Below are 9,177 nucleotides of genomic sequence, written 5' to 3'. Positions count from 1 at the left end.
GAATGTCCATATCCTATATCCAGGTGCTTGGGACTGAGTCCAACGCCTGCTTTGGATTCAGCTTCTTGCTAATGCAGACCCTGGGGCATCAGGCTCAAGTACTTGGGTCCTTGTCACCTACAATCCAGGGAGACCTGGATTGAGTTCCCAGCTCTTGCTTTTCATCTGGCCCAGCTCCAGAATGAAAGTTTTTGCTTGCGCTCTCTCTCTCTCTCTCTCTCTCTCTTTTATTCTAATTTTCAAATAAATAAGCTTTTAAAAATGTTCATCAGGAATGCCAAGATTGGCAGCAATTCAGAACTGTTGAATTATCAAAACCACTCGAGCAGGACCTTCGGAGCATGCCCCACACTGGGGACCTGGGATGGGTGGGAGGCTGGTGGGGATTTTCCCTTTATCTGCCCCTTTACTCAATATACAGAAAAAAAAAATAATGTGGAAACAATAGTCTTACCTACTTTCCTGTAGCTCTTAACCCTTTGTGCCCGAATGAACTAAGTAAAGATTGCCAAAATAAAGTAATTTTTAAAAAATGTTCATCAGGAAATAAGTTTCTCAAAAAATCATAAATATAGACCTACATGATTCACAGCATTATACACAATATTCAAGATATGGAAACAAGGTTGTCCTTCTTCTAATGCTGTCCCCTTTAGTTATATACCTACATAAAATCAAAAGCCAGGATCTGATGAGACATTTAAACATTCATATTCATACCACCATATTCATAAGAAACAAAAGGTAGAAAGAAAACAACCCAAATGTCCATATGTAGATGAATAAACAAAAGTGATTTCTATATACAATGGAATCTTAATCAGGCCTTAAAAATGAAGATTTTGCCACATTCACAACATGGATAACCAAAAGCAGAGTAGTGGAGCTAGGAGGAAAGAGAATGAGAAGTCGTTATTTAAAGTGTAAAGCGTTTTAATTTGACATGATGTAGAAGTTCGGGAGACAGAAGGTGATGACGGTTATACAACAATGTGAATGTATGTAACAGTTACACTTACGTGTACACTTACAATAGCTAAAGTGATTGATTCACCAGCCCAGATGGGAATCCTGAGATGGGCTGTTAGCATAGAGCATCACTGACTGCCACACACCAGTCCACATGAAAACTATGGCTGAGGGCTTGTCTGACAGGGCTAGGTACCAGTACCTGGCTGAGTGGTGGAACAGTGGCTGGGTTGCACATGGCAGGGACAAGACACTAACCAGCACGTGAGAGAACCGGGTCCAGGGGTAGATTCTGTTGGGGAAGTGTGGGCCAAACGCTATGGAAATCCCCGCTGGTTAGTCCTGCTGGTTAGCTCGTGAGCTGGGGTGGCAATGGGCTGAGCAAGGTGTGACCATGGAACCTGCCATCACTTACAGGTAAAGAAACTGACAACACTCTGGGCAGGTCAAGGCAGCAGCACCCGAAGGTACATCCTAAAAGGAAGTGGGGGTGGGCCGAGCTGCAACTGGAAGCGGGTGGAGAGGGCAGGGCTGAGCAAACCTCAACTCATAAGGAAGAACACAAATCAGGATGGAGCAAAGATCATGCCAAACTAGGCTCTTACACCGACTGGTCTGCATGAGCCAGGGATACTAGGACACAGCATTGAAAGCAAAGGCTGAGACACGTGAGGGGCTAAGCCAACTGGGTCAGAGCAACCACTGGTATGTGAGTAATCTAGGGCTGGGAATAGGCCCAGTTGGTGAGCTGTGAGAGTACACCCTTGCTGGGTTGGGGTTCCCACAGGAGAGTGCAGGGGCTGGAGTGGGGGCTGCATTCTGGTCTGCATATGGCTGAATTCTCCCTTGCACAAGTGCGAACTGGGGCTGTGTACACCTAGCCGGGCTAGATGCCAGCTCCATCTGGTGCTCTGGAGAACCTGGGCAGATATAGAACAGACCAGGCTAGGTTTCTGCCCCTACTGAGCCATGTGTGAGCAGTGTCTGGATATGGACAACCCTTGGCTGGGCTGAAACATCCAACAGTAAAAACCGGAATGGATTGAAGGCCAGCAAGGAGGGCTGGCCCATGGACTCACCAGTATGCACAAGACCTGGCATAGGGAGAGGTTCTGATGGAGAAGCTTGGGAAACTCCTCTGTCAGGACACAGTCCCTGCAGGTGAGTGCAAGAACCACGATAGGAAGCAACCCAGACCAGGCCAGAGAAAGACACCCCCCGGCATACATTTGGCATAGGTTGGGGGCAGACCAGGCTGAACCAGTTCACATTACATGCTGGCAAATCTGAGCACCAGAATAGAGTGTGGGTCAGGCCAGGTTCGGTCATGAAACAAAGCAGTGCACATTACAGAATGCCAAGGTGAGGTGAGCTGTACCAGATGTGGCTGCAGCACCCAAACAGCATACGTGAGAACCAGGGAGGGAGAGGGCAAAGCCGGCAGGGGGAATGTGGGCTCCCCTGCTGGACAACCATTCCCACTGGAGAACATGAGTTGGGATGGGGGCAGACCAAACTAGGCAGGGCTACAACACCTGTGGGCCTCAGGTGAGCTAGATCAGGGAAAAGCCAGGTTGGGCTGATTGTTCCGACTGGTGCAAGCAAAAATTAGAGTGGGTGAGGGTTGGTTGGACTTTGCTGCAGCATCAGCTGGCAGAGGCTGGCACTGGGGGCTAAACCTGTCAAGTTAAACTCCAGAACCACCTGGAGAGTGCATAATCTGGGAGTGGGAGTGGCCTAGTAGGGAAATAGTGGGCACCTCCCTCTTGGGTTACCACTCCCACTGGAGAGCATGAAAACCAGGACAGGGGCAGGGGTGGCTAGACAGAAAGGCACCAGCCAGTATGTGTGTGGGCTGGATAATAGGGTTAGTTGGGTTGAACTAGGCTTCAATGCCCATTGACATGTACGAGAGCTAAATGAGATGTGGGATAGCCTCAACAAGCCTGCGGTACATACTTGCAAGCATGGGAACCAGGGTAGGGGCCAGGCCTGGTGGGGGTTATGGGGAGTCGCCCCAACTAGGCTGCAGCTCCCACTGGTTTGTGTGAGGGCCAAGTATAAAGTGGGCAGGATCAGGCTAGACTACAACATCCATTGGTTCGTGTGGAAGACAGGGCTGGAAACAGAACTGACCCAGAAATTGCAATGACCAGTATGTATGTAAGCTGATTGGGGTGACGGACTGTGCTGGACCCTGTACTGGCAAGCACACACAAGAATCAGGTCTGGGATCACCTCAGACGAAGTTTCTTTGGAGATCCCTCCAACTGAACTGCTGATCTCAGAACCCCAACCACATAATCTTACATAGTTGATTAGGGTACAAAGGGTCAAGGACTACAGGAAAGTGGGTAAGACCATTGTTTCCACACTAATATCATCATTTTCCCCCTGTAAATGGGGTCAGGGAAGAAACAAAGGGGGAAGCCCCTCCCAGCCTCCCATCCATTCCAGGTCCCCCGATGTGGGGCATGCTCTGAGGGTCCCACTCAAGCAATTTTGATAGTTGAATAGTTCTGAATCGCTGCCAATCTTGCTGTTCCAAGCACGAAGAAATCTATTCAGAATCCACTGGCTGACAGTGGAAACAATCGTCTTACCCACTTTCCTGTAGTCCTTGACCCTTTGTACATAAAAGACAGTGGAAGAGATCGTTTGGGGGAATCTGGGAAGTTGGCAGAGGAAGAGGCTCCTTAGGGGGAAAGTAGCAAGAAACAATGATGCATTAAAATTAAGTAACAAAAAGAGTTACCACAAGGATATAGTGGAATAACAGCAGTTTAGTGCAGGAAGAACATGCACCCCATAAAACTACAAAGTTTCTGAGTGCCATCTCCCATGCTCACTCAGTACTCCCCTCCCTTCCTCATTTATTTTCTTTTTTTTTAATTATTTATTATTTTTAATTCAGTAATTACATTGTATTATGTGACACAGTTACATAGATACTTGGGTTCTCCCCACCCCTCCCCAAACCCTCCCACCATGGTGGATTCCTCCACCTTGTTGCATAACCACAGTTCAAGTTCAGTTGAGATTCCCCCATTGCAAGCATATACCAAACATAGAGTCCAGCATCTTATTGTCCAGTCAAGTTCAACGGCTTCTTAGGTATACCCTTTCTGGTCTGAAGACAGAGCCAGCAGAGTATCATCCCAGTCAATTAAAAGCTCCAACATACCATCAGCAAAAATTTACATCATTATGGAATTAATTGACATAGTAATGAGTAACCAATATGTTAAAAGTAAATGCGAGTTCCTAGCCACCTTCTGTGACCACCTCATTGACATTTCAATTTTAGTTTATACACAACATATAACATTCATAACATAACATGTTATACATAACATCATATCATCTTAAATTAAGGCAAACATGTGGTATTTAACCTTCTGGGATTGGCTCATTTCCCTTAGCATTATGGTTTCCAGTTTGGCCCATTTGGACACAAAGAACTGCATTTTGTTTTTTTTAATAGCTGAGTAGTATTCCATGGAGTAGATGAACCATAGCTTTCTTATCCAATCCTCTGTTGATGGGCATTTTGGCTGCTTCCATGTTTTTGCAATTACTGATTGTGCTGCTATGAACATAGGAGTGCATGTTGGTTTCTCATAAAACAATTGTTCTGGATATATTCCCACAGAATGGGAGAAGATCTTCGCACACGACATAGGTGATAGAGGGCTAATATCCAGAATATACAAAGAGCTACAAAACAACCAAAATGTCAAAACAAACAAGCCACTCAAAAAATGGGCACGGGAAATGGGCAAACACTTCACAAAGGAACAAACCCAAATGGCAAATAAACATATGAAAAAATGCTCAAGTTCCCTGGCAATAAGGGAAATTCAAATTAAAACATCAATGAGGTACCACCTAACGCCAGTAAGACTGGCCCACATGAATAAAAGCACCAACAACACTTGTTGGCGAAGTTGCGGGGAAAAGGGAACCCTACTCCACTGCTGGTGGGGCTGCAGGCTGGTACAGCCTCTATGGAAATCAGTATGGAGAATACTCAAACAACTCAAAATCAACATACCGTATGATCCAGCAATAGCACTCCTCATTTATTTTCACATGCCTTGCCTTCCCCATCTTCCTTGCTACTCCTCATCTTACTCTGCCTCATGATCTGGTTTTCTTGCATCTCCATGAATGTTGGGTTTATTTTTCCCACTCCTGTCTCTTTGCCAAGCAGGGTCTCCTAATCACCCATCCATTGGCTTTTTCTTTAAGGTTTATTTATTTTAAGTGGAAAGTCAGATTTACAAAAGGAAGGAGAGACTCAGAGAAAAAATGTTCCATCCGCTGGTTCACTCTCCAAGCAGCCCCAGCCACTAGAGCTGAGCCAATCCGAATTCAAAGCCAGGAGCCTCCTTCAGGTCTCCCATGTGAATACACGGACCTGGGGCTTTGAGCCATCCTCCACTGTTTTCCCAGGACACAAACAGGGAGCTGGATGGGAAGTGGAGTAGCCAGGACACGAATCAACGCCCATACGGGATCCTGGCACTTTCAAGATGAGATCTTTAACCACAAAACCATCGTGCCAGCACCACCCATACATTCCATAAAGCCAAAATGGTAGCTTCAGCCTGAGTCTCTCTGACCTGTCAGCCTTGCTCCCTACCACCAACTCCCTCATCTCACTATGTTTCTGCAAGGGAGAATGGACTAATGTGCACCTAGTGCCCACTTTTGGTTAGATGTACATGCCTATTCCAACTGGCTATGTCTTGGATCTTTACCATGCCTTCAAAAGAGATTGCCAAGAGCAATTCCAATAGAGGCTATCTAAGCTAAGCATTAACTGGGATAGTAACTACTGTTGAATGAGATCTTGGAAGACTGGCCAGAGGAGTTGGAGAATACAATTTAATAAAAGTCAAGGAAGAGAGTTTCAAGCAGGTGGTAAGTGGTTGAACAGTGCTATAGGCAGCAAAGGTCACTAAAATCAAGACTAAAAGGTATTCCCTGCTTTAGCAATGGGTGAAAAAAAAAGGAGGGAAAGACAGTGTCAAACAGCTTTTTTTTCTCAGAGTAGGCTTTACTGATAAGGGAATAGCAGACAGGCATGCCATACTTTTAAAATAATTAAAATAAGAGCTTTAAGAGATAGCTGAAAATGTTGGTAGTGAGCTGGAGAAGGGATGCATTATCCTCTGAAATAGAACATCATAAGAATTTCAGTGATAACTTTGCAACTCTGAATTAGTCTTACATTTGCCAAACCCTAAACACACAGCTCCTCTTAACAGAAGAAAACAGGGCCAAGGACAGAAGCTAAGAAGCCGCCTACACTCAAAAAAAGCTAGGACTGGTTGTGTGTGATGTTTCAGGATCAGCATTTAGTTTGAGTTTAGCTCTCTTTACCATTTCTACGGTTCTGGATCTATTCTCCTTAACATCTAACAGGCTATAAGCTCCAGAAATTCCAACCAATAACCTTTACACATCATAATTGGAAAGTATTGTAGCAATAAGGTCATGCATGATGCAGAGCATAATTTGGAAACAATGTCAGTGGGAATCACGAGATCTGCTACCTTCTCTTCATTTCTGTTTCTCCATACATAATAGTGAAGGATCTAGTCTAAAGTGTTTCCATGGCTCCATCAATTGGAATCAACTAGGATTCTTTGAATTCTTGTTTATCTATGTTCTAGCTTGTAGCTGTATCTGTATTTTCTTGCGTTAATATAAATGCATAGAAATTGTCCATATTCTTTTCAAGCTTATCACAAGAAGGGGAATACTCAAGAAGCCCAGAAATTGGAAAAATATGAGAAATAAAAAGAGGTAAGAGTCAAAAAGGAAAATATGATTGACCTCTTGCTATTAATCTCAGTGCTCAATTGTCCAGCACTAAAGCTATGTCCCCTTAAAAGCAAAGCAATAGCTCCCAAGGGGAAAATTCAAGATACCTTTAGGCTCTGGTCAAATCAAGACTTATTCCCCAGCCTGGCGAGTTTTTAGGAGATGGTGCCTCTGTTCATAATATTCCTCACAATGCCCTAAGTAGTGAAAATATTTTAACATTTATTTTTTTTTAAAAAAAAGGTTGTAGGCCCAGCGGCGTGGCCTAGCAGCTAAAGTCCTCGCCTTGAAAGCCCCGGGAACCCATATGGGCGCCGGTTCTAATCCCGGCAGCTCCACTTCCCATCCAGCTCCCTGCTTGTGGCCTGGGAAAGCAGTCGAGGACGGCCCAATGCATTGGGACACTGCACCCGTGTGGGAGACCCAGAAGAGGTTCCAGGTTCCCGGCTTCGGATCGGCGTGCATCGGCCCGTTGCGGCTTACTTGGGGAGTGAATCATCGGATGGAAGATCTTCCTCTCTGTCTCTCCTCCTCTGTGTATAACTGGCTGTAATAAAATGAATAAATCTTTTCTAAAAAAAAAAAAAAAAGGTTGTTCAACTACTGTTCTTAACTCATCAATGTCACCTACAAAATTTTCTTTTTTCAAAAATAATTTGTTTGAAAGGTAGAATGACACACAGAGAGGGGAAAACAAAGAGAGGGAAAAACACATTCCACCCACTGATTCACTCCTTAAATGGCTGTGATGGTCGTGCCTGGGCCAAGCCAAAGACAGGAGTTAGGAACTCTATTAGATCTCCTATGCAAGTGACAGGGGTTCTGTGAATTCAGCTATCCTCCACTGTCTCCACAGCACATTAACAAAGAGCTCAGCTGGAGGTGAAGCATCCAGGACTCAAACCAGCACTCCAATATAGAATCTGACATCACAAGTGGCAGTTTAGCACACTGTGCCAAAACCCTGGCTCCCAAATAAAATTTCAAAGCTTCTCTGGGGAGAAATTACATGAGCGACAATGTTTCCTGCCCACCTTCTTTACTGCCAACTTGGGAGCAATTTACCAGCTTGAAACTTAAGTTGTTCTCACCTATTCTGAAGTTTAAAAACAAAGGGAGATTTTTGAATAAAGATCACACTGTCTTTTGTACTATATATTAAAATGTGGTACAAATGATCTATGCTTAAACCCTGTCCCTTCAGCTCTTTTCCCAAGGTTAAGGATGGAGTCATTTGAATCATCTGTATACTCTCACCCTCTTGGGATCAGAGAGCTTTCACGTATACCCAATGAGAGACGAAATAGCAGGTGCCAAGTAATTAATTCTTTTTTTATCAAACCCAGGTCCATGAACCTCACATGCCTAATGTCTTTATCAATTACTTTTACTAAATTGGTGATGTCATCTGGTCTAGCACCTGGTCAAAGTGTGGGCACAGATTAAGCCCCAAAAAGTCAATTCTGAACATCATAGGCAGAAGCTATGCAGCTTGGAGAACTGGCTAAATTCTAGATGTCTGCTTCGATCTGTGAAACTAACTCGGTGCCCTGGGCAAGGTATGGGGGAACATCACACTGCCTTCTGCTTCTTGTAGCAGGGCAGGTAGAGGCAGGACACAATGTTGGAAGTTAGGAAATGTTCAACTGTCAGCTCTTTCAGCAAATGGTATCACTACCATGAGATACTTAGCATGCAGTCTTACGGAGGGGCTGGGTACAGAGAAGAAGCAACTGAAATGGGAAATTAGATCAACAAAAATGGAGGAGAGGTTGCCACCCCAGTTGAAAATGTTCCTGCCTTGACATGAATGGCTCCCAACCAGACTAGCGCTAAAGACGCTTCACTATTCCCCCTTCTCCCTCGGGTCTCCTAGAAATATTTTATTCACATGATTTTTCAAATGTCACTTTCTTGCTGAATATAACTGGAAAATGTTTGGAAAATTTTAATGCTCAGATCTCCTGTTTCCTGGGCCACATCTGGATGTACAGCTGTCATGGTCAAAATTCTGCTGTCAATCTTTTGCTTTGTTTGTTTAGCTATATATGAGCTTTGCTGTCATTATAAGGTTTTGAGTGTGCTGAGAACCAGGTGATATAAATTGTACTTTCAATTATTCTTTTGTTATTTTAAACATCTTCTGGTGTACAAAAACCCATTTATATATGAGCAAAATAAGCAGCCATCTGTTTTATTAATCATTAGATTAAAATAGTGTCCACTCAAGCACAACTTTCCAATTCACAGAAATTAGCTACGTTACTGGACATACACTCACTCCATTAGTTGTATCTATGTCAGGGGAAGATTGTCAAAAAGCATTCATGGAAAACTTCAAAGCCTTGGTGAATCCTGAACAGAAGGAGGTCTTCT

The sequence above is a fragment of the Ochotona princeps genome, chromosome X (genome assembly GCF_030435755.1).
Source record: "Ochotona princeps isolate mOchPri1 chromosome X, mOchPri1.hap1, whole genome shotgun sequence".
NCBI classification, from domain to species: Eukaryota; Metazoa; Chordata; class Mammalia; order Lagomorpha; family Ochotonidae; genus Ochotona; species Ochotona princeps.
This window is presented reverse-complemented; position numbering follows the sequence as displayed.